This window comes from Limulus polyphemus, unplaced genomic scaffold (assembly GCF_000517525.1).
Source record: "Limulus polyphemus unplaced genomic scaffold, Limulus_polyphemus-2.1.2 Scaffold410, whole genome shotgun sequence".
NCBI lineage: Eukaryota > Metazoa > Arthropoda > Merostomata > Xiphosura > Limulidae > Limulus > Limulus polyphemus.
The window spans coordinates 1,075-26,534 of record NW_013666020.1 but is presented as its reverse complement, the minus strand read 5'-3'; the positions used below and the strand labels follow the sequence as shown (position 1 = coordinate 26,534).

Genomic DNA, 25,460 nt, shown 5'->3' with positions numbered 1-25,460 from the left:
AATAAATAGCAAAGATAGAAAAATAAATACTTAAATTTACTTCAACTCAAATTGTAATTGAAGTGTTAATTTCAAATTATTACTTCGAGAAAAACAAATGCAAAAAAAAAAAAATCAAGACGAGTGCAAATGTGAAAAAAAAAAAAAATTACAAGAACATCTGAACCCAATAGTACCTAAACAAGTAGTGAAGATTAGGCAGAATAGTATAGAGGGAGTAACCTGCATCAAGACAGTGTGTCACGCTCCTATTGGTGGAAGGTTGCCGCATACTTATTTGTATATGAAGAAGCAGTAAAACCACATTAAATGTGGGGTAAGTGGGATTTTCAAAGCTAGTGGCAAGAGTAAAAATGTTTGTGTACAGAGAGCAAAAATGAACAAGAGAAGCTATTACATGAGAGGAAGTAAGATACTTTATCGCATTATATTTTTAACATTTACCCACTGATGGGAAGGATGTGAATGCTTTTTTCTGACATAATTGAAGAATATATATTGTGAAAATTTTCTTCATTTTGAAGAGAAAAAAACACCGACAAGTCTATGCAGGTCGAGGATGAGTTTAGAAGTGAGAAGGATAGTGTGTATATGTATGCAAGACGCTCAAATTGACTTATTTAAAATTTTTACATTAATTGTTTAGCATACCACCAACATTAGCTCTACATGCCATTAGTGAGTGGTAGGTGTACCATAATTTGAGAACACCTGCATTAGATAATAGTTGGATGTTTATCAACTTACTTATAAAGTGAGTGGAAATGTGCTCAAGTTACATAAAATTACCTAACTGCACAGTGTCTCAAGTAACTTAAATAAAAGTATTGTAAATAATATGTGCTTAATATACAAAGAACTGGTATCTAGGGATACCCAAACTGACTAAAAGAACAAAATAATACACAATTACTTTCTCAGTTTGCATGGTGTGACCTTCGCTCAGACAAAAAAGGTATTACCTATTCATATTATATTCCACTGACACAAGTAGTCAAACAGCAGATGACCCAGAAAGTATATATAAGTAACTAACTAGTTAAATATTAGCTCACGAATAAAAATCTGACAGTTAAAAAATAAATGAAACTCAAATAAAAGTATATGGTAAATATTAACTCAAGAATAAACGCCTGCTAGCTTAAAAATAAACATGAATGAAAATTAATTACATTCTATGCAGTGGTTGTTATAATCCAAATTATTTTGAAGTTATAATTTTCTTATACTGATTTTTTCCAATAGGTATGTACCTACTCTCACATAAATAGTTATTTTCGTTCAGTACATCCCCTATATGCAAAACCTGTTTTGATGCCACAAGTCTTGAGCTCCCACATACCTTATCATGATGCATGTGACTCCCTCTATTCTATTTTACTGAACTATCATTTTGAGTTTTGACACAAAATGGAAGCATGAGTTTTCAGTGGGGAGGAAGGGTGAGATAAGGTAAGTACCTATCAGAAATATATTTTCAGTATAAGAAAATTATAACTTCCAATACAGTACATTATCTCCTCTCACATAAATATTTAGAATCCTACATAGGTGGAGGGACTAGTGTAAGGGAAAACAAAGAAGTATTCCTCTAAAGCATCCAAAGAACACCCTAAAAGAATAGATCCTCACATTAGAGGATAATACATGGGAGACCACACCACTTCTGTACCAAGTATACTCTTCACTTAGCGTGGAAAAAGGTGTCATAGATATGGGCAAAAAATGGGAGGAGCGAATCCAAACAGGAGAGGAACAATGGCTAGATGAGGATCTGAACCACAATGCATCAGAATCTCAATCCCATAGAGTACATTAATGTGGGTGAGAGTAAAAGGGTGTGCACCTAGGTGTAGATTGTATAGGTCACAACGGACTGTACATGGCAAGTCAACTGCATCAAAAACCCAGCCACCAAAAACCAAGATCCACGTGAGGGTAGGATGATGTTCATACTGTCGGTAAATTAACTACAATCCAAAACCCAGCCATCTGGTGGGGTTAGGATAGAGGATCATACTGCTAGCAAACCAACTACAATTCAAAACCCAGCCACCAGGAATCGACATCCATGACGGGGTAGGAAAGAGGATCATACCAGTAACAAGTCAACTACAATCCAAAAAATCAGCCATCTGGTGAAGGGTAGAAAAGAGGATCATACCGCTTTTCCTCAAGTTCAGCAGAATGAAGGGAATCTCATAACCTCCGACCTGTGAACAAGATACATTATAGTAATGCGATAAATTGTTTAACCGATCTTGGAACCCAACATCTGGAAGATCAGTATAATAAAGATGTCTCTGTAATGGAAACTAACCCACTCAAAATCATCCAACAGGAACCTCCCCAGCACAATAATATTATCAAGGGATAGCATAAGAGGAAGAACTGTATTAATCTGCAAGTTAGACCGCTGTGACCCACACAACACGGGTGGAGGGTACAAGAATATAATTAAGTGAGGTAAGAGATACCTATAATACATGTGTGAGGACTTATGTTGATTGTTTCAACTCTAAAATCCAAAACCCACCCACTGGGAACCGACATCCATGTGGGGGTAGGATGAGGGGCGAATCAAAGGGGTGAACTGCATTTATATCAGCACACTAAATGTGTGAGTACATCATGTCAATTGGTTAAGCTCTAAATCCAATATCAACTGCTGGGAACGGAAATTCATGCGGGGATAGGATGAGGGATCACAACTGCACGATGTGTGTAAGGACATATGGTGATTAGTTCAGCTCTAAATCCAAAACTTAAACTGCCAGGAAGTGACATCCATACATACGTAGTATTAGAGACCCCAACTGAAAGGATGAACTGCTACAACATTCCCTCAGATAAACCGTAGAGAAATGGATGATCAGATTGGAGGACATATCATCTACACCAGCAGAACACCACTGCCCTACTCTCAACTAAATGGTTTTAACATTATTTGTATCATATATCAATATCACATTCTGGAGGATCCACTGGAAGAAAAACAGGGGGAATTAGCATGGTAGAGAGTCTGGAGGAACATCAACACCAGAGACAGTGCAACGAGCAACCACAAAAACTCTATTTTGAAGAGCAGACCATACCTGATTTATTCAGTCAAAGGAATGGCATGGATAGGCAGCTATCCCCTTCTGCTTTACCCATGAAGTCCATGGGGGAGTACAGTACAGAATGGGTATATTAACCCTTCAGTTACGGCTGGGTGGATTCCACCCAGCCTGTAACCATGAAAGTAATTATGCTATGATTTTTGATAATGTAAGCATATCTTTATAAAAATGTGCAGGTTACTGATAAACATTACAAGGCTTTTGTACACAAAATATCAGGTTTTTAAATTAAGTAAGAAGATTTTTTTTAATTAAAAATTTTCTCATAAAATTTTTTCTTTCAGAATGTTGACTATCCAACATGCAAAGATTAAAAATACTTTTATGCATTAGAACATTTTCAAGTTTCACATGCAAAATCTTTATAACCTCCAGATAATTATAAATTTTTTTTTTTAAACTTTGTATCCAATGTGTTATTTTCACTGCTGTATCTCTGTATGGGTTGGTTCGATTTGACCGACTTCATAACCTCAATAAAAAATTAGGAAATAAATATAAATTATGCTTTTTTCATTCTAGAATGACTAAAAATTATAACATGAAAACACAAATGTTTAGTCTAAATAGCTTAAACTTCATAACATTTTACATTTATATATATTTATTATTTTTATTATATTGACCTTTCAGACATGCCAGGCTAACATTATTGAAGTTGCAATGACAAGAATATAAAGCTGGCCTTTACAAAGTGACCTGTCTTAGCTGTGGACTAGTATTTTGTAAAATACAGTCACATTTCAGTTTTATAAAAATTATATATGTACATACATTATTACTATTTACAAATACGGACACAGAACAGCAAGTAAAGAATTATATAAATAATTATCTCTTCTAGTTATGAACTTTGAACTCATTTGCTTGTTGCCAAAGGTTGCTAAGCCTCATCAAAATTTGCACATGGAGGATGTGAAACATAATTTTTTTTTTTAAGTTATTATATATATATACGTTTTGAAATAACCTAAGTTAATAAATTACTATATTAGTACCATAGAATTCCACTATAATTTATCAAACTTAGTAACTGAGCTGTACTTAGATCTAAACAAATATGAAATTTTGAGCTCACTAAAGTTTCACATTACCTTTTCGATTCCAAGCTTTAAAAGAACGAGTTTGGCTCTGAATACTTCAATTATGCTGAGAATGTCACTAGGGGGACATTCTGAGTTTTCGATTGGTTATTCACATATCATAAACAGAAGTAAGTGTACATAAACATGTCTTTCCAAAAATGAAAAGAGGTGAGCGGGGCCACTGTATTTGTTCTGTACATGTAGCGTTATCTCAGCAAATAGAAAATATAGGATGTTCTTATTTGATATTCTAATTTGTTAATATTGGTGATTTGGGTTCCTAACTCATAAGAAACTATAGACTATGTATTTTGGCATCACAAACATCTACTTTGAACCAATGCTGCATTCAACATACCACGTGACACACAAAAATCTAAATGTAGGATTTCTTTTTTAATATTTACTTTTAAATTAAGATATTAACTAATGGATCATCCTAAAATTAAAATTATAATCTACATTTTGATACCAATCTTATTGATATACATTCATAAAATAGTAGTTCAATAAAATTTTGAATGCGAGTTTACAAATGCAATGACGTGGCCTTTAACCCATGACCATAGGAAGACCCATAGAGATAGGGTTAATAAAGCAAATATATCACAAGGAAAAACCTACAAATGATCTTTTGGAAACCTCATCTCAACAGTGAGCATTTTATGGCCATGGAAATTATAAATATGTTGTCAACATTGCCTGACAGTGCAGATTTGATTATTTGAAGCATACCTGGTCAGGCACCACTCGCCACAGGGTGGGATCCATACAGTACAAGATAAAAGAAAGGGAAAAGCCCCTGAAAAAAGGAGATATATATGTATATACGAAAGATAATTTACCCAGTCACAGTCTCACCAAAGTCTGAAGAATGGCTACAGACAAAAGACAATAACCCGACAATGAAGAAACAGTGATCTGATGCAGATAGTGAGATATGAACGTCTGTGGTGTAGTCCACATGCCCAATTAAAGAATTTACTCCAAGGGACGACAGAAATGAGACACCAGGGGAAAGGTAAGGTGCCTGATCTGATGAGAAGATACCTGGAACAAATTATGAGAAGAAGAAGACAAGAAAGAATAAGCCAATCAAATTAAATGCCAAACCCAATTTGTCAGGGTGGAAGAAGAAAGGTCATGAACAAAGGATATCTGTCAAGGAATGAATAGGCAGGAACGGGCACCATGCAAGGAAGCCGTGCAAATAACATAACAACAACAAAGAGCATGTATGGAACATAGTAACCTGTTCATATCTGTCTGAGGATACAAGTGGGAAATGGAAGGAAGGGAAATCATGGAGGAGTTACCCTTATGAGCCGCTAAAGTTTTGGGAAGGAAAGATCGATCCAGATAAAGGAGAATATATGTGGAATGATATAGGGTACATGAATCATCGATAGCTAATAAATCTAACCATCGACATCCACAGGCCAATAGGAGAAGGAAATAAATCTTAAGAGATAAGTGAAAAATCGAGCATCAGGACAGATGTTCAAATTGAGGCAAAGTAAGGCAATGAAGAACCACACAGACATCCTAATGTGGAAGGACTGCACACCAAGGTGGACGATGGATCTGGAAGGAACAAAACAATATGGAAAGGGTAGGAAAGTTAAAAAGTTTACGATACCTGGAAAAACGAAAAATGTGGAATAAGGTAACCTGATAACCCATGATCGAGGAGACAGAAGACCCCTGATCAAACAGCTAAGTGAGGAAATCCGTAAGATAAGCAACAGTTAATTGAGCAGGGGAAACTCTTGACCCAAAGCCCAATGGCAGAAAATGTTTCACTTACGGTGATAAACATCCCTAGAGGAAAGGTGAATGGAACAAGCTAAAAAAGTAGCCCAGATAAACCAAATCTCCTCACCAGGAACTAGATAAAACCAGGCATGAAGACAGAGGATATGAAGGGTCGATTGAAACGCTGGTGACCAATGTTGATGTAGAAGGGATGGAGTAAGAGGAAGAGGTAACAGAGGGGCAGATTGTAGATGGAGAAGCTGCAGAAACCATGGTTGTGCTGACAAGTAAGGAGCAATAAGAAGGACTTGACATGGAGTAGCATGGATGTTCGAAATCAACCTGGGAAGAAGACAGATGGGAGGATAAACATACAGGCATTTGTTGGTCCAATATTGATGGAATGCATCAACAGCCAGAGCAAGTTTATGAGGAACCAGAGACCAGAACATAAGTAACTTGGTATTGAGGGCTGTGGCAAATGCATCCAGGTGAGGAGTACCCCACCAAAGGCATATCCATTGGAAAACAAGAGGATTAAGAGACCACTGCATCAGATAAACTTTGTCAGGATGGGAAAGAAGATCTGCAATAAGATTGAATGCAACTGGAACATGGCATGCAAGGTGACAAATACCAATTGTGTGGGCCCAAAAAAGGGAGATCCAAGATTTGACCAAAAAGGGAAAGAGAATGGGTGCTGCTTTGGTAATTGATATAAGCTACCACCAGAGGATTGTCAGAATGGATCATGACCAGACAATTCCTGGCAAGATGAAGAAAATGATCCAAAGCACAACATATGGCCAGAAGCTTCAGGATGTTGATATGTTAAGATCTTTTGGCCAAAGACCACCAACTTGAAGCTTGAACTACCAAAGGCATCACTGCACTTGAATTTGCAGCAGGTAACAGAGCTGAAGAATGTCACCTACTCATGCTCTACCAGTCTTATCTGCCCCATCTCACAGGCCTCAGCAGCATAGCAGAACACCAACAATTTTTTACAAAAAATCATTAATGCCTTGCAGTGTGAAGACCATGCATTTCATCATCAAGCCTCTTTTCAATTAGATCATTCCAGCTCCACAATGACCCCAAAGCCATGAATCAAGCAGATGAATGCTTATAAAGTACTTCAAGAGATATTCATGAGGGGACAGGTCAAGGACACAGGAACTAAGGAAGCTGTGTTAAGTACATGTGGTTCCCATTACATATGTTCAATGATTTTCAGCACCATCACTACAAAAACTGTTCCAACATCAATGGGATAGGCATAACATCACTTCTATAAACATAATTATTCACCACCAGATTTCAGACACCCCCATGTGAAATAAACATCTGGAGCCACTGGAATCTGTAGAAATAAGTCTAGAAAGAAAATGAAAATACTTAGCGTAAACTGAAGTAGTAAAAGCCTGTCAGCACCTATGCAAAAACCATGGTGGACAATTACCTGTCATTACAGCTACATATAGCTGCTACAACACAGACAGCAAGAGAGCTAGTTGGACACTCAACATCTCTTGGAGCAACAGCATTCTCCATAAAGCTGAGAGAGCATTCAAGCTTTCCAAAAGCAAAAAATTTAGCTAAAAACCATAAAGCAAGCTATCCTCTGGATTGCTGAAAACAATGAACCACAAATAAACAGTGCTATATACATAATATGTGTAACTGACTTGCAGACAATGTTCCATAAAATTCAGCGTGGTTGGTTCCAAGACAAATGGTAGACAGGAAGGAAATTGCATGGTAAAACTATCACATGGATTTATGTGCAGATAGCTAAGCAACTGCATGGTAAGACCATCACATGGATGTATGTGCTGGGCCATGCAGGGGTAAAACAAAATGAGGAAGCCAACATGTTCGTAAGAGAAGCCCCTATAATAAATCCAGCATGACTGTACTGGCAGGATACTGATTTCCTCTGCACTAGAAAGGTGAAAATGGCAACAATGGAACATCTTCATTAACACTCAGTGGAAAAACAAAGTACTGTATGGTGTAGCCAGGAAAATCAAAAGAACGGGAATTAATAGAACAGTATTTAGCCATAAGGCTACTGGTAACATCAATATAAGAATTATTTTCTACCTTGTGTGAGGCAACTAGACTCTACATTTTCAGTGCAACCCCTGGAATTGTCACTTAATACTCAACTCAATCACTGAAAAATTACACAATAATCTTGAATACATTTTAACAGTCACCTCTAAATAACTGCACTCTACAATAAATCTGGTACCTAGGTGAAAGGCTGGTTTTGGTGATTGGGCACTGACTAGCTTATTTTAATTCATAAAGTTATTTACCAATTTATTTTAAAGTAGACTTACAGCAATTCCTAGAATGCCAGAACAAAATTCTCAAAACACAAGTATCCATGACAAAATAGGACTCATCATAAGATTCGTAACCCTTTTTAAAGTTCAAAGTTTACCATGATATTAACAGTAGTTATTGCCATTCAACTATTGTATAAGTTATTACGGAATATTGCAACTATTTAATTTTCCAGGCCTGAATGAACCAAAAACAATTGCTGATAATCTTATCCCTTCACACAACAATATAAAACACAAGAAATGTGAAGTTCAATGCAGTGAATCAGCCATTACAACTATCAACTATGGCCAACATGAGAGTTAACCAAGAAACAGTAATCTCCAAATTATTTGAAGTATCTATTATAATAACTTTACATACAAAAGTTTTCTTGAAAACTAAACTTAAAACTAACAAGTCATCTAATCAACAAACAGCTTAAATATGATCATTAATGCCTATCTTATTTGTACTCTCAGCTATATTTTAGAAAAAAAGATCTTACCGATTGCTGTTTCCCAGAGCATTCTTTCTCCTCTTTCCGTGTGTGAGCATGATGAAGAGCCCGTAAGCATGAACTGTCCATAGGCATCCACTCATCAAATCTTGCACTCCATCGTTCATAATGGATCAAGACTTCACATTCCTCTTCATCAATTGCAATTATCTTAGCTGGATACCTGTCAAGGACACACAGAGAGCCGTCACCAACATTATATTTTTATACTGAAACACAAACAGGTTAATACACATTTGACAACAAAAAAAAAATATAATCTGTTAAGCAACTTGTCAGTTCTGAAAGGTTTATCTTGATAACAGTGTAATCACTATTTTCACTCTCCATACATAACTAAAATCATCCAACAACTAGCAAGTAAAATCCAATAACCACTTTCTTTTCAAGGAACTTTCACTTTCATGGATCTCACTTCCCACATCAATTGGATTTATCATCACTTTCAACTTTCTACCTCCCAACCAAACTTCTACTTACACTTCCATTTCTTATTAAACTGTCAACCAATTTTAACTATAAAATCAACCTCTTGTGTGATATCTTATCAGAAGCTTACCAAAAAGCATACTTAACAAATCAACCATGATGACATCATCCAAAAGGTTAAGCAAAAAAATAATAAGATTTATGAAGTCATATTACAGCCTATTTTTCATCTAATCATTATGATCTCAATATAGTCACAGTCTTCCAAGACTGATAGAAATAAAATATTCTTTTTCCACTACACATTAATAAAGTATGGACTATGACTCCCAATTTACTGGCATAAACAAATTTATATTACACATACTTGCACTGTCCAATACTTTTCATAAAATACTCTGGCACCATTTCTGTCCAATAAATATCTCTTTATGGTAAATATGACAACTAAGTATCTAATACTTAACTATCTTACCATTTTTCTTGGAAATCCTTTGCTTCAAGTTTAGCACCAAGTTGAAAGACAATACCTGGGCGATTAGGGACTTTCCTTTTCTTTAAGTTTTTCTCTCCATCCCCATGGCTCCATTCAGAACCTTGAGAATTTACAGATATAGATCTTTTTCGTTTTCTAGATTTCAGGGCCTTAGTAAAACTCTGTTTACTAAGTTTTTTTAAGCCACTCTGACATATTTGCTTTGAATTTTCTTCCTCTTGTGATAATTTTCTGTTGGAAGAGTCTCTCATCTTTTTTTCTGTAAACCTGTATTTGCCATCATCAAGTAAAGATTCAGAGAAACACTTGGATCTCCCTTTACAACTGTCTTGAGTGCTCTCATTGAATAATATCTCATCAACAGATTCTTGTTTAGGATTTTCATATTTCTTGTTACACTCACCTTTTTTTTGTTGAAGATCATCTGAACTAGTTCTTTTTGTTTTTTAATCCCATCTACTTTAGCTATCTCTATAATACTTTTCTCGTCATCTTTATCTTTTGGAGATTTATCAAAATCTACTCTCTGTTTTTGGTTGTTTGATACTGATGATTTTCGCACTTTAAAAGGGGTGTCTAGTCCTCCTTTCAACAATGAATAAAAGTCAGGTTTTTTGCCTCTCGTCATTATACCTCGTGTTTTAAGTTTATCAACAGCTATGTTTGATGAAGCCTGCATATTTTCATCAAACTTTGAATCTCTCGCAAATTCTATGTTACAAATATCTTTTTTTTTTCCTTTTTTGCTACTTCTATTATGCTAGGGAATGCATTATTCAATAAAAAAAAGTCTCCAGTATTAGGACATCCACCTCTATCCACAATTGTCAAATTTTATTGTAAAACTATATGCATCATTAAAAATCTTTCAATCAGAATATTTTTTAAAGAGTAGTTTTATAGCACAACAGATATTATCCAAAAGGAAATGAATGGTGATCATACACATGTATTTATACTGGCTCGGAATAATAATAATAATGTCTTCAAGTTAACTTATTTTATTTCTATTCTCATCAGTGAAGTACGTTGAGAATCTTCATCAAAAACACATCTCACATGAAAGACCTATTAAAAATAAATAAAAAGATCAAAGAGAATGAGAAATCTTTCTATAAATTCAAATTTACTCAACACTGAATTAAAGCACCAAGTGCTTACACCATACTAAAGCATCATTCAATTACAATACTAATTACACAAAACATTTGTTTCACCTTCTAAAATGAAAAACATTTCAATACAAATTATTTGGTGCTACTATAGTGTGTAGTCTACAAAGATATTTATACTATAGCATGTGGTCTACACAGATACTATCATCACCACCATTTTAATGATTCACTAAAACAATTTCTTGCTAACTAATTTATATCTATCCACATTTTTGTTCAGCAAATAATAATAATTCAATAAGCTGTGTGTGTTCCAAAAGAGTACCTTAAATTTAGGTTACAATTGTGCTAGTTTTGATTGTTGGAAAATATTTCATTCTGATTATATTTACCCTAAAACATTATGTAATGGTATTCTGGACTTCATTAGTTTAAGACCATTATTTATAATAAATGGTGCCAGTTGCAAATAAACTAAAGTTAAAATGGTGATGATGATAGTATCTGTGTAGACTGCATGCTATAGTAGCATCAATTAGTTTTGTACAATTTAATGTGTTCACAATCAATATACAAACCTAACATACGAAAACATAAAACATTAAGTTTTTGTATAAATGTAATAACTATAGCTTAGCCTTAGAAAACTTATGAAACAAACTTGGCTTGAACAGTTAATATTTTCTTAATCTGAAAATGTATTTCCTATAAATACTCACCACCTCACATAGAAAAGATATCTTCCTCATGTGTCTGCCTATGAAATGTGCATGGCACTAGCATTGAAGCAATTCCCACCTAATTTCATGTGTTTTAACATGAACTGCTCTGGTGCATGATGACGTCATCAAGCAACAAATGCCTTTGACCAGTAGGAGAGTAATACAACCTCCATGTGCAATAACTCCCCCTATGCACTTGCACTTGTGATAACTTCATTCTTTGACAAGGCAAGGCAAAATAATGTGCACCAGAAGTAGGGATGTTGGGTGGCAATGTGTGAAAAAGAAGTAGCTACCAGAAATATATTTCCAGATTAGGAAAATGTTAACTTCCAAGACAATAACTCACCTCTTCACACAGAAAAGCTAGAAACCCATGCTGAATTGGTGAATGGGCTAGTTGTAACCAGGTGAGCTCCCTTCAGAAAGTGCACAAAGGGAAGTCCAAGGAGTATGATACCTAACGGCAGGGATTACATAGCGGCACATCCATGAGAGACCACATCTCATCTTGACCAGGGTATAAACTTTGCTCAGAATGTAGGAGGAGGGGAAGAAGCAAATGAGCCCCATGTGTCACAGGGACAGACTGAATAAGAACATGACCATCTGAGCACTTGCACTTACAAGCAGTCAGCAAGCCAATGTGTGTAGTGTGGTTGGGACTCATTCAGACTGTATCTAGTGTACTAACCTCAAATATAATGTACAGACTCTATGGGACAGATTCCAACTGCAGGAGGAGAGCACTTTAATTATGCAGTATGGTTGTATATAGTGTGTGCAGACCTCAACACCATTGAGCAGACACTGGCTGTAGGAGGAGGGCACGAGTTTTGGATTATATTTACTGTACATTGTGTGCTCATCTTTTTTCAACTGAACAAGCTCTGGCTACAAGAAAGCATATTAGATATATATTATGGTTTTGTATAGTGTGTGCTCACCTTAACTCCACTGAATAGACTGTATGGGACAGATTCCAGCTGCAGGAGCGGGGAACTTTGGTTATGCAGTACGGTTTTGAGGGAGGACTCGCACTACACTGACAGTGTCACCACCACTCCACTTCTCACCATATTGTGCTATGTCCAACCGATAAGAATTCATTATGGCCCACTCCCCCAGTAGCTTGGAACTGGTAAGTGGCAAAGGTCTCCTGTGCTTCACACAGAGAGGGGGGAAAGGATTCACATTGGAGAGACCCAAAAAAGTGCCCAGATCCCAATCAGGCCTACAGCCTGAAATGTCTTTTACTGGAGACACAGTAATTGGTGCTCACAAAACCCTATGTTTGAAAACCGGAAAGCCAAAGAAGTGGAGAGAACATTTCCCTGGTACTGGTTTTTTTCCATGATAGTCCATGGAAAAGGTACAATCTGAATAGACAATTGAGTAAATATATATAGCATGTGGATACCTCAAGTGGTTTTGCAGAATACTCCATCTCAACAGTTGGGTCTGGTAAAGTCAGGGTGGATGGTATGAGTGCTTTCCTTTATCCTGACTCAATGAAGATTTTGGGTAAATATACGCTGGGAGGCAACACCAGCCATCTGGTGGGATCCTAGGATTTAAAAGGGTCTCTGAAAACGAATATGTACCTATTCTTCTCAAACACGGTGGGGGATTGAAAAATAGCGACTGGTGGAAGATAAAACAACCAGATGATGTACATAAGGAAAAATGAATGTGTGGAGAGTTGTCCACATGCTTGCCTGAAGGATCTCATCCTAGGGCCAGCAAAGATGAGATGCAAGAGAATGAGAAAACTGACAAATCAAATGTGAAGAAAAGCGAATTAGCCTGCAAGCATCCACATCTAGAGACAAACATACCAACAGGAGGAGACGATGAACCAAACCAATAAGGATAGGAGAGAGACCCTGTAAAAAGAGATCCCCGGGTAGGGACAGACAAGGTCAGGGACCCTAAAAGTGGGAGGTCTGTACTAACCCTATAACAACAATGACATTTTTAAAATCCTTTCTACACGTTACTGAGTTACATGCAAAATGTAATTAAACCACATTACTGTCAATGTATTTTAATAAAATTATTATTATCAAGTATTTTACAATTCAAAGTTTTATATTATCTAAGTTTTTATTCCTTTATTTCAAAAGAAACCTCTAAAATGTTATTTAAAACTTGAGTATTGTTATCACATGACACACTCGCAGTTACAAATTTCAACTTTAAGAGCCGATATAGAAGAAACTGTGTGTGTAATGAAGACGATTCCGTGCAGATGTTAAAAATATAGTAAAGAGTTTGTTCACCAGTAATTCGAGTCCATTTCCAAGAACAGGAAACTGTTGTAAAAATTTCTCAGTTGCACACCCACTTGCAAAGTAGAAGCTGTGTTGCTAAGAAACAGCTTTAACTTGAATGACATGTTTCTAACCAATACAAAGAGCAGATTTCATGCTATATGTTGTAATCAGGGCAGGAAAGTTAGTCAATTAATGTATTTTACTAAGAAAGTTGAAAGGAATCTTAATCTACTGTTAAGAGTGCTAAGCTATTTTTTCTTGCTTTATATTAGTTTGATAGACAGTTAAATTGCATTTCAGTTTTACTTTTATATTTGAGTTAAATATGTATTATTTGTGTTTTACAATTCATATTTGAAAGGTTTAATGATTTGATAAATTTATTCTATGATTTGCCATGTTAAACAATTATTCACAAAGTTTCGAGTACAAACAAAATTTTGCCAGATGCTAAACTGTCTCTGCCAATCTTAACGTTATGTCATCCACTGGCACCTGTTGATGTGTGTCGACGTCAATAATCAAAGATAAAGAACAGCAAATGGAAATAAAACAATAAAAATAAACTATAAGTGAGAAGATAAGACGTGAACTTACACATATGACCCAAAGAAGATATTTTAAGATTATTCAACAAAGAATCAAAAGGTATGTACATACCTTTATTTCTTAATTTTAAGCATTTCATTGCACTGTACATTAGTGATAATAGCTAGAGTTAGTGATATGATAGAGAAAATGGAAAATAAAATATAAGCATTTACCTCAAAAAACATTTGATGTTCATTTAGGAGGTTCTAGAGATTATGCAAGTGAAGTGTGAAACTGTAGGATAATAAATAGTATTGTTATACTAAAAATGAAAATCACCTTGCAGTTGAACTATTCAGTCTGAATACAAATAACTACATTAAATAACAAATGTTTATTAGAGACAGCAGAAAAAACAAAATTACATATTTTATTTTTTCAAACTACATACTTCTTTGAAAGTTCTTGTCAAGTTTTAAACAATTTTATCCACTGATTAATTACTGGAACATAATTTAATGAGAGTTACATAACCTGCTTCAATTTGAAACACATCATTGTTATAGGGTGCCGAACTAGGTCCAAATGGTCAAAGAGGTGAGAGACAGAGAAATTTAGATAAAGAGAGAATATCAGTTACCATCCCAAACAGTCAAAGTATGGGGAAGGAAAAACCACTTCAGGGAGAGAAGTATATAAGTGCAGTGGAAGAGGGTGCAAGAAGTCTCCATAGCATAGACTTCCAAAAGATGGTAATCACAGGCAAGAAGAAGAAAGAAATAAGTCTGGAGAGAAAAATATTATAAAAAGTAAGAAGCCAACAGCTCCAATGGGCATGCATGAAATTATGCAAAATCCCATTAAGGTCTCAGTCAGGCATGGGAGTCAGGTGAGTAGGAGAACAAAGGAGTGGAATGTAATGGAGAAGGCAGGGGAAGAAACACCTTGTGGTACCAAGAAAGGCAAAATGTCATGAAAAAGGCTACCCAACAACTAGTAAAGGCAAAGATTGTCAAACCATGGATGAACAGCCAGGTAAAAAGGCAAAAAGGTGGTTCACATTATGACAGCCAGGAAGAAAGGATTGGCATATAGACTAATGACAAAAGACCCACTACTGTCATTGATACACAAACACTGTGGAAAGGTGACAGGAATGTGACAAGAAGAATGCCACACAATCAGAAAGTCCAGCCCAACCAGTGATGGATCAGGCAAATCCCACACATCATGATGAAGGGAAAATATCCCTTGATGAGAAAGGGATGTATAGGAGTGAAGCAGGAGATGGGATACTGGGGAGAGGAAGGGGGTTTCTGAATGCCAAGCAGACTAAGGCAATATAACCTGACAAAGAGAGTGATGTGTAAAGTCAAGAATCCGAGGGGAATAGGCATATAGAAAAAGGTGAGACCAGGCCTGGTTATGGGCATCAACAGCAAAAGTCAAAGGAAGAGGAACAGGGGACCAGAAGAGAGGAAGCCTTGAGTTGAGAAAGGTGGCAAAGGTATCTATGAGGGGCAATGTCTAACCAAAAGACCTGGGGATTTAGAGAACACTCTATGGGTAGAATGCAGACTGGCTAAAATAGGAAGTCTACCACCAAATAGCAACTGACAAACAAACCTGGTGTGAATGGGCCCAGAAAACTATGTCCAATGACCAAAATAAAAGGGTCCTGGAATGGGTGCCTCTTGAAAGGTTGGTACAAGAAACGACCATGGAAGTCACTGAGTAGAACATGACCAAGTGATCTACCAGTAGGTGCAGGAATGGGATCATGCTTAATGAACAGTGAGAAAGTTGAGCACATTGATGTAGAGCAAATGCTCATTCTGAGTCCAAATGACAAAAGTCATGCTATCATCCAGAGATGTATCTCAATCAATAAGGAAAGTATCGGTGAAAAGATAGTTCCAGTTTGAGATTCAGAAAGGAAATGCTGGAAGTAGTATTGGTACATTCCAGTCACCATGACAATTCCTTGGAAGGAAGAGAAGATCACAAATGAGGGCAATGGAACCCAAGAAAGAAACCCCTGGATCCAGAAAGTCTACTGGAGGAGGCAAATGTGTATGCACTCTAAATGAATGAAAGGTTGCAGGGAAGTCTGAGTTCCCAATGAATCTTTCACACAAGAAGAAATTAGAAGTGTAAAACCTGGGGATTACAGATGCCATAGCTCACAAGCAAATAAGAAAGGGTTGAACATGGTCAAGACAAGAGATGAAGAAAATGCCCAAAAGCACCAAATACTCAGTGGGTATGAGAAAGGATATTGATCTCATGACAAGCCCTAACAACCAAGAGGCCTTCAGTAAAAAAGAGAGGTGTGGGAAGAAGAAATCAACACAGAATGGGAAAACAGAAGTCTGTTGTCCAAAAAAAGAATATTAGGGCAGGGCCATGAATATGGTAAGTGAGGGCTCTCATGTTACCAAGTGGTACAAAAGGGGCTACTGCCATATTGAAGGGAAGAGCAAGAAATAGGAAGAAGCAATTAAAACTGATGGACAGAATGTAGAAAACATATGGCCAACTGCAGACCTGAGAGAAAAGATCACAGAAGGGTTGAAGGGAAGACAAAAGGAATGGGAAGATAAGCAAGGAGAGATACCAAGATGGAGAAATAAAAATGACTGTTGGCAAAAAATTACACCAACAATAGGAGAAGAGATGGGTACCCACAGGATTGTACGTGTTTGAATAGAGGGTATTGAAAATACAAAAATGAAATACTAGAGAGTGAAATAGAAAGTAAGGGGCCTGAGTTCCAAGTTGGCCAAACAGATACCAAAGACAAGTAATCAAGAAATGGAAAAGAAGAAAGTCTTCAAAGTCTGGACAAAAATACCAACGAAAGCAAGGGGGGATGGGGTACTTGGGTGTGAGAGAGAAAAGCTATGAGAGAAAGGACACAGTATAAATCCCAATAACAAGCAAGAACAAAAGACAAGTTAAACCCCAAGAACAGTGGATCATGTAGTAAGAAACAAGAAAGGACACATACAAAAGATAAGGAAAGGAACATACCTGAGAATGAAATCCAGAAAGAGATTGGAAGGTTAGCATCATTTCCCAAATGGTGAGGCACTACCCAAAACAAATCATGTTAAAGTCATAGTCCAATGGACCATTTCCAACAGAGAAGAAAGAATTTTATCTGATGGGATGCAAGTAGGAGGCCCAGTAAGCATGTAGTAATCCACAAATTAAACAATGAATCTTTCAACAAGAATAAATTAGAAGTGTAAAACCTGGGGATGACAGATGCCATAGCTCACAAGCAAATAAGAAAGATAAGTAAGCATGTAGTAATCCACAAGTTGAACAATGACTGCAACACCCCTGACATTTAAAAGCCATAGTAGAAAGAAGGTATGTTTGTGAATAATGTCACTCACATGGAACTAAGTACAAGTCAGCATCATATGAGGATTCACAATAAAAAACTTTTGAAACAAAAGAAAATGAAAGTTTTGTTAACAATGCAAATCTTAACAAATTGAACCCCAAGAAGAAAATTAAACACATCTGTTCAATACAATGCGGAGGAGAAGAATGAAGTTATCATAAATGCAAGTGCATAGGGGAAGTTGTATTGCCCTCCTATTGGTGGAGGGATTTTGTTACATGATGATATCACCATACACCAGTACAATCCATGTTAAAACACGTGAAATTAGGTGGGAGTTGCCTCAAGGCTAATGGCATGTAAATCTTGTAGACAGACATGCAAGGAAGATAGCTTTTCTGTAAGCAGGGGAGAGTTATCTCAGTAGTGCAAGTTTCAGAGTAAGTTATTGTTAAATTACAAAAGTCTATTGTTTCCATTTCTCACAAACAACACATTCAACCTTTATTTACAAATTTCATCAGGTTATAAGGCTGTTTCTAATAAAGTAACTAATCTTGGAATATGGTCTCTCTTGAATGAAGGTAAATTCTTCCAACTGTTTTTAAATTTTTGAAAAACATTTCCAGGTATGAAATTGTTCAGTAATATAATTGAAATTGGAATGTTTATAGCAGTATCAATTAGAATATTTCATTAAATACCAACCACATATATAAATTAATACATAACAAAATCCACTGACATACAGCATTTTGTACTTCAACAGTTCTCACCCAAAATACTGCAAAAAAAAATAATAAACTTACTCACAAGTAAAGACTGTGAAATCATTTATCAAGATGGTATTTTACAAATATGTGGCAAACTTGATGGATACTTTCTAAACATAAAACATATCAATAATCAGTTTCAGTATACCGAGTAAAAGCTGATATTCAAATAGTTTTACTATACAGCCACCTAAAAAAAGCATAGCCACACAGGATGTTTTTTCTAAAAAACACTGTTGGATGGTTAATAAAAATTCAATCCTATCTTCTCATCCTTCTTTGGAATTCCTATTTTTAAAACCTCTTGAGTCAGTGTTCAAAATAGCTAAAAATCTACAAAAATACCCAGTCTCCTTTCCTACCTATTATTACAAAGGTTTTCATTGTGAATTTAAATACTGCCACATTTATAAATGGGTTGACCAAAGTAATTCTGTTTACATCTAAGAAATAAAACAATTCACATACCACAGTCTATTACCTGTCAATCTTATGTATATTTATTTCACTAAATATACTTTTCTCAATGCAAAGTTTTACATATGTAAAACTTTTTATGCAATGTTGAAGCACATATTGAAGATTAATTGGTAGACAATCATCATTAATGACCTAAGACAGTGTACCAAAACTTTCATACTAACAGTAATCATCTTTTACAATATTTCAAAGTTACATTTCTTCACTAGGTTTCAGGAACAACATACATCACAAATGTACTGATTCTGAGTTACTTTGAACAAGCTAATAAGTCTCCTCATCTTAATAGTCAAACTTAACCTATATAAACTCTCATGATCATTACTCTGAAATTAACACCATCACTATAAGTGACCTAATCACTTTCATTATATTTGAATTTACACTAGAAGATCATGATTTGAAAACCTACACTGTATATACATCATTTTCCTTCCTTTTTCTTCTGTTTATTATTTTTATTTTTTAAGCTGCTAGCTAGCATCCTTCAATTTTAAACACAGTTAATGTTGTTTTTTATTCAGCTCATATGTCCTACACAAAACGTTACTCTAGATTTGTGTGTAAATTGTCTACATTTACTGTTAAGCATACAATTTGCCTTCTAAGTAACAAGGAATTTACCCTTCCCATCACCACTGTTCAAGCCTCCATTTTTATACTCCCAATCTTGAACTACATCTTAATAAAAAATAATCTAATGTAAAAAAACACTGAGCTATGAATGACTACACTTGATTCTATTTCAGACCATATTTGTTAACACATTCAATTAAACTATGTTAGATAATTATGTTTTTTACCATACAGCTTTCAACACTAATATAATTTCAATAACCTTTCCTTTTAACCATTTAAAAAGAAAATAAGAATGATGACTGGGCCATTGGGATCATATCACTAATTCAAAATAAATAAAACCAACACCAGCATGATCACTAAATTGCAGCCTTGTACATCTGTATGTCTTTTGAACAAAGGTGTGTGTACAGATACATATTTTTTTCTGGAAAATATTACATTTTGTTCATGATTTTTCTAATAATTTTCAGCATTTTATATAACAGCTGAATCTAAATTTCTAATAACTGTGTTTGAAATAGACTAAATTGTAAATCTACAATCTACAGAAATTCAATTCAAATAAGTTTCTTCAGTTAAAAATAATTTTTTTAGGTATAAATTAGAATGGCATAAGTATTTTTATTTCCTACTTCACACTTCAAGTTTCGTCTTGTTCCTCTCTTGATTAAAATGGTCAAAAATGCAAAACATCTGTAACCACCTTTCAAGTCTATTATCCTCTTGAGAAAATTAGTCCTTTGTTATTATGAATTTCTAAGATTTGCCATAGGTCTAATGTATATAATTGAAATCAGTGCTAGTTATAGTTATTTTATAGATCATTCCTCGTGTTTCTAAAATATTTTGAAACTTTAAACTAATCCAGATTAAAATGTTAATGACAATAATGGCAAGACTATGATCACCAAAAATCAGGAAGAACCATTAGTGAGAATAAAATCAAATAAAACAATGAATCAAGATGATACAGTGACACAGGCAGCCAAGGACAATGACTGTTACAATGGCTTAAACTGTTTATTTTTTGTTATAACTGCTCAAAAATAATAAAAAGAGTACAATTACAATCATGGATGTGCTTTGTTACTCAATGTAAAGTACTGTAGAGTTCCTCATTAAGAAGCTATTAGCAATAAACGGCTGTCAAAGACTGACATTATAATACAGACAAGTTCCATTTGGTCTTTCAAGGCTGTCCTTTCTTGCCTACCCTTGAGTAAATTCAAACTTTAAAACCACCTTTTATGATTACCGTATTGCACTCTTGTAAGTGCTGGCCTCCGTTATAGATTACAGGAACTCATTCCATATGTCAAAGTAAACACCTGTTACAGATATAAAACAGTCTTAAATACATCACAAATAAATCAGAGGCCTTTATCCTATCAGTTTCCTAAATAATCTTGTAAACTTCAATAAAATCACCTTTACCTTTCTTTTCTCAAGAGAAAATAAGATATGCTATCCTATCCCTAGAAAATAACCCTGGAATCATCCAAGCAGCCCTCCTCTAAACTCTTTTCAATAAGTCAATATCCTTTCTTAGATAAGGAGACCAAAACTATACAAAGTATTCAAAGTGAGGCCTAACTAGTGGTTTGTATATTTATAATTACCTATTTTGACTCGTAATATATTTATAAGTACACCTTAAAATTGACTAATTATGCACCTATTAATATCAATAATGCAAATAAGAAAAATCAAAGGCTCAAGCACTGACCCTTGAAGTTTCCCACTATAGTAACAATGGTCTAGTTTGACTAGACTATTATCAGCCTTCTTCATTTTCTCATCCAACCATCCTACAATCTAATTAAATATGATTTTACTCCTAATGAATTGATTTTTTTTACTTCATCTTCTGTGAAGCATACCAAAAAGTTAACAGATAAAGTAAAGCAAGATTTCCATTTAGTGAATCTAAGTTGAAAATGTAATTTATGGCATTAAAACAATTTTCTTTTTTGTTCAAATACAAGACTTGAACCCATATGTAAATAATAATAATGAACTGCAAAATTAAATCCTGTGTGTACATAAATATTAAACTCAATATTTCCTGAGTAACTGATACAATATTTCACTAAATTATTTTGTAATGCTTTTATCATAATTTCTAGAATTTTTCCCAATGCAAATGCGAAACTAACTAGCCTTTAATTTCCTGGGGGATTCTTATTACCTCTTTCAAAAATAAGAGCATCAAAAGCAACTTTTCAAACCTCATACATATTCCCACTGTCTACTGCCCTACTAAAAATTAATGGGAAAGGTTTGTTTGTTTGAAGTTATGCACAAAGCTACACAATGAGCTATCTGTGCTCTGCCCACCACGGGTATCGAAACCCGATTTCTAGCGTTTTAAGTCTGCAGACATACCACTGTGCTACTGGGGGGGTGGGGTGGGGCAATTGTTTGTTTGAAGTTAAGCACAAAGCTACACAATGGGCTATCTGTGCTCTGCCCACCATGGGTATCGAAACCTGGATTCTAGCATTGTAAGTCCGCAGACATACCGCCGTGCCACTAGAGGGGCTAATGGGAAAGGCTCATTACTATTTATCTAGTAATACTTTTAGGTGTTGACCTTTTTAGGTATTCAACATAAAATCCAAATTTTGAAGAAAAAAAAAAAGTGTAATATTTTCCATAATATTTTTTCCAAAAATTAGTATCTTTAAAACCCAAGTTAACAATACTGAATTGTAACAAAAAACTTATATCTAATACTCAAATCACCATTCCAAAATTTACAGGTACAGAAATAAAAAGACTGCCAACAGAGAACATAACTAAGCTTCCAACAATTTTTAGTTATATTATTACACTGTAAACTCCAGAATAAACAAGTACTTCAAGCATTTATTCATAGCTCATATTTTACTTCCAGATATCATTTTTGTAAACTTCTTCTAAAACCATTCCAAAATCCAACTACTCTTAAGAAAAGAAATTGTAACTGTCTCCCTTTACAACTCAAATTTTTATATACAATTTTAAGATTTAATCAGCTCTTGTCAATAAAAAAACATTTAGTCAAAAGCTTCAAGTTCTTGACAACCACATCCAAATATTCCATTCCACAACACCAATATTTTTCACAAAAACAGTTATACATGACTCTAGACTTCTGAATATTTAAACACATCTTCCAATGTTACCTCATTAATAACACATTAAGATTCTGAGATATTTCTGAATCAAAACATTTTGTTAAATATCAGGCTCCCCCTACAATGTACAGGGCCTAATCTAGACTGTAATGAGTAAAATCCTAGAGACTGATAAAAGAACCTTTCCAAAACCATTTAATGAAATATGGTATCATAAATGAAAACCAACATGAATCCACCAAAGAGAAACCTTGCCTTATCTGTTATATGGACAAAGAAAATAGTGTACATTGTGCACTTAGATTTTCAAAAGGATTTGATAAGGCGCCATACAAAATATTAGCTAAGATATTTACACCTATGGGTTGTGGAATGACTTGTATATCAGACTATAAGGTAATTAGATGGGAGAAAACCAAAGGTTGTTATTAATGGAGTCCAGTCAAACTAAACCATTATTACTGGTGGAGTGCTTCATGGGTCAATACTTGGACCCTTACTTTTTGTTATTTACATTAATGATAATTAGTGTATTAGTAAAGTTTGGTGACAACATTAAATTTTTGGATATTTATATCTGTACTGAAGATTCTGAGGTATTAAATGACTTAGATCAAATATTTGACTAATGACCTTTAAATGTGGTAAATGCAAAGTAATACATTTAGGTTATCATAATTTGAATCACACATTTAATAAAGATGGGAACCAGCTCAACAGCATGACTAAAGAAAATCATTCTGGAATAGTGGTAGACAAGTCACTCAAGCCATTGAAGCAGTGCTCAGTGCCTAGTAATAGAGCTAAGTAATAGAATACTATTACTAGGTTGTATTTACAGACACACTGATTATGAATTAAAACAAGTAATTACCTCTCTATGAAAAAAAAAACACTAGTTAGGCCTAATTTGAAATACTGTGTACAAATTTGGTCTCCTCATCTAAAAAGAGATATTGACTTATTTGAAAGGATTTTGAGGAAAGTTACTAGGATGAAAGGGATTTCTTAAAGGAATATATTAAGATCTCTTAACTTTTTTCTCTTAAGAAGGGTAAAAAAAAAAGAGTAATCTTACTGAAGTTTAAAATATTACCCAGGATACTGATACTGCAATAGAATAAGTCTCTGATTTCTTTGTGTTATATACCAAAGATACCAAAACAAAAAGACTAAAGTTCAATATATGTAAGAGACAGATTAGACTCCAATTACAACAGTTTTATTTTATAACATGGTGAAATACTTATGGAATGAGTTGTTGTTGGAAATAGTGGAAACAAGCACTTCATAGGAGTTTAACTTTTAGATGGCAATGATTTCTTGAAAAGGTTGTACAAGTTAAATTTGTTACTGTAATCAGTGGTAGGCAAGAAAAGACAGTCATGAGCAACAAATGGTCCCTTGGTTATGGTATTCAACAACAAAGAAAAACACATAGTAGTAATATGATTACATAAACTATTTGTCACAATTACATGATGTAGGTGCTGTATATATACAAAAAACAACTAGTTATGAAAATGGATATTAAAGAATATTCTTAAATTATCTTTCTTTTAATGATTTAACTTTAGAAGAAACACAACAACACTGACATTAATGTAACTTGAAAATTATGAACTGATTAACTTATATAACATATTAATTCTAATATTGCACTTAACTAGTTCAATTCCGAAATTAATCAGACTCAAAGCCTTTAATTAATTTCTAATTCTCAAATTTTATAGAATTAAAAAGCATAAAAAATAACTACAACCACGTATTTTTTTTTGCGCCAAATCTTTTTTTTTCTTAAATAGAGGCAACCAAATAAAATAAGATACACTATTATTGAGCTTTAAATTTAATAAATTGAGTATTCAATCGTTACTATTTAGGCCAGTACGTTATACTTAGAGTATAGAGTATAATGTGAAATTTTGTACACTAAATTAAAACTGTGTAATACCAATATTATTAATAATACTAATAATAACGAATAGTGACGCGTTCACATAGAAATTTATAAATGATGAATATCAATCTATCATATCAATTTACCTACTTTCAAACACGGTGTTCCATTATTAACTATGATTATTTGAAGTAAAAAATTGGTATTTTTCATATAAAAACAATATTTGCAATTAACCTTAAGTAAACATAATGGTAATACAAATATAGAATTGGTGAATTTTCCCACTGCAATAATTTCTTAGCAAATGTGAAAACATTCTGATAGAGGGCAGCCTTTCTAACATCCCAATGATATTCATAACGGTATAGGCACAAAATATGTGTTTCAATAACTATCTCACGAAACTAAACGTCCATGCTAAAAGTTACATGATAACTAATTACTTTGTCACTGTTGTGTTAACATGTACGATTACACAATGCAGTTACAAAGCCAAACAGGCACCAGATACTATTTATCACTATCTTATACTAATGAATGACTGGAAATTAAACCAACTCTATACCCGATCATAAGGCATACGTTCAAGAATATTTCCTCTATACCTTAGATTATAAAGTGATTTTATGTATTAAAGCAGCTCATTATTTACGAATTGAGACCCATGATAAAATAATAGCAAAATAAAATAAAAAATGGCAAGCTAATCTCCAAATAAATAATTAGATAATTTTATTTATTCCTTCTTCTTTTGCCCACCTTCTCTCCCAAAGTGGCACAGGGGTATGACTGTGGACATGTACTGCATGTCCGGCACCATTCTTCCACATTTCGCCTCTTACCTATCCAATAAAATCTTTGTA

General features: G+C 34.5%; 1 protein-coding gene across 1 annotated transcript in view; it reads right to left on the bottom strand.

Annotated features, from left to right (window-relative positions):
* The window catches only part of LOC106458059 (PHD finger protein 20-like protein 1), an 89,053-nt gene extending 64,139 nt beyond the window's left edge, over nt 1-24,914 (bottom strand). Inside the window, exons 1-3 of the transcript XR_002610300.1 lie at nt 24,745-24,914; nt 9,721-10,809; nt 8,805-8,979 (exon numbers count right to left, since the gene is read on the bottom strand). The gene's annotated coding sequence lies outside the window, so the exon portion shown is untranslated. The remainder of the gene's footprint in view (nt 1-8,804; nt 8,980-9,720; nt 10,810-24,744) is intronic.
* Nucleotides 24,915-25,460: the final 546 nt, after the last annotated feature.